The 1,998-nt window shown below is 35.1% G+C and overlaps 1 non-coding gene across 1 annotated transcript; it reads right to left on the bottom strand.

The window, feature by feature from the left end:
• Positions 1 to 820: 820 nt before the first annotated feature.
• On the bottom strand, positions 821 to 924 carry LOC112927626 (U6 spliceosomal RNA). Its single transcript, XR_003236581.1, has one exon. It is a non-coding gene; the product is annotated as a U6 spliceosomal RNA (small nuclear RNA).
• Positions 925 to 1,998: the final 1,074 nt, after the last annotated feature.

Below are 1,998 nucleotides of genomic sequence, written 5' to 3'. Positions count from 1 at the left end.
ATGCGGTAGGTGATGAACATATGATAGCTATTCTTATAAATAGTATATTACCTCCAGTTATTAAAAAAGAAATACATCAACTAGATTTTATATAGTAATAGGAAATATAAACATAGCAAAATAAAAATAAAAGAATGGATGACTGCTAGAAATTCAAAGGCAGAAAGATATGAATAAACAAAATTGTAGAGACAAGTGCTTGTAACAAATTGTGAGATTTCAGTAGATGTTGTTGAGTCTTAGCCAATGTTATCATGATGAATAGGCATGTTCAGCATTGCGGCTTAACTTTTTCATCATTCCAGCCTGTTCCAAAGGTAAAAGGATGGGGGCTTTCCAGACAAAGATTATGACAGTGAAATAGCCATCCTCTATGTTTTCTTCTCAAGCTGTGCCTTTTTTATTTAACCCATGAAATAAATAAAAGTCTAGTTTCTTCTAGGAACCAGAATTCCTGTCTTAGCATTCTCTATCCAACTTCCTGCCCTTGTTCCTACAGCCTTTTCTGGCCTCCTCTCCTCAACTTCCAACTTGCCTAAATTCCCTTCTTGTTTGTTTAATAAAAAGTTCTCTCACCTTCTCAGAACTGTGGTTCCTCGGGGCACTCTTAATCCACTTCACACCTTGGAAACAACATGGCCCTCCTTGAAAATTATAGAATATACACTAGACGTCCAAGCAGTTATCTTCTGGCCTTAAGCACTCTTCATTGTCTTATACTGAAACAGATAAAATCCCCATATTTATATTTTAACATATATAATTTTATTCACTGGCCCTGGGTTAACCTTAAGAAGTCATACTTTTTTCTTCTTTTTCTTTTTTAATGGAACACTTAATGAATTTGTGTGTTATCTGTGTGTAGGAACCATGCTAATCTCTGTATCATTCCAATTTTAGCATATATGCTGCTGAAGTGGGCCTCCTCTTCCCTATCCTTCCCTTTTTTCCTCTTTTCTTTTCTTTTCTTTTCTTAAAAAACTCTTTTTACTTTAAGCAGATACACACTTTTTCCTTTTTTTGTTTTTTGTTTTTCTTTCTTCCCTGGAAAAAATCTTGCAAAGCAAGCTCAGCATATAAAAAAGCTGCTTTTGTTGAGGGATATATGGATATGTGACTGCTCTTTGATTCCCATTACTTCTGTGGTCCCTACTGCAGTAGCTCCCAGGAGCCCTAGGCCTGGGGAAACACATATGAAAACACTAGAGTTAGTGAAATGAATTATTAACTGGAATTCTAAAGACTCAAGTTTTAGCTTTAGTTCTAATATTAAATTTGCATGTGTCACTGATAGGGTTAATTGTTTTATCTGTAAAACAAAGGTTTAGAACAGTGGTTCTCAATTTTGACTGCATGTTAGAATCACCTGGGGAGCTTTTAAAAATCCTGATGCTTAGGCCTCACTCTATACCAATTAAATTAGAATCTCTGGGGCGTGACCCAGGCAACAGGCATTTTTTAAAACTCCCAAGGTGATTCCAATTTGCAACCAAGTTTCAAAACCTCCAAAGAATTTTTTTTTTCCAAAGAATTTTTGAGCAATAATGTTCCATAAGTCTGTGGGGCTGTGGAGCTTGTTTTGGTAGACGTTGTTAAAATGTGCAGAGTCTATTTATGGATAAATAGTACTCAGTGAGGAGCTGGGACAAAGTGGGCATAAGGATTGGAAAGTAGGAAAAAAAGTTTTTTGACAAAACACTTAACTTGTTATATCCCTCATGGGAGTGATTTTAACTTCCTGTAAAGTGACACTCTCAACTGAGAAATCGTATTTAAATGCAATGCTATTATTTTTATACCAATACCAACACCATTTGCTAATATGATCAGTCAAGAATTACACCTAAATGTTTTATTCACAAAGGAAATAGAAAAGGCAAATTGACTACTGAAATGTAAAATATGGTTAATATTTCTCAGTTGGTGGTACAGCTTGAAGATAGATTGAAGCAACATGTTGATAACAATGGAAACTCTGATACTGAGGTGCTGTGTTAA

Source organism: Vulpes vulpes, chromosome 12 (assembly GCF_048418805.1).
Source record: "Vulpes vulpes isolate BD-2025 chromosome 12, VulVul3, whole genome shotgun sequence".
Lineage (NCBI taxonomy): Eukaryota > Metazoa > Chordata > Mammalia > Carnivora > Canidae > Vulpes > Vulpes vulpes.
Note: the sequence above shows the minus strand (reverse complement) of the source record. Positions and strands in the feature narration are given on the sequence as shown.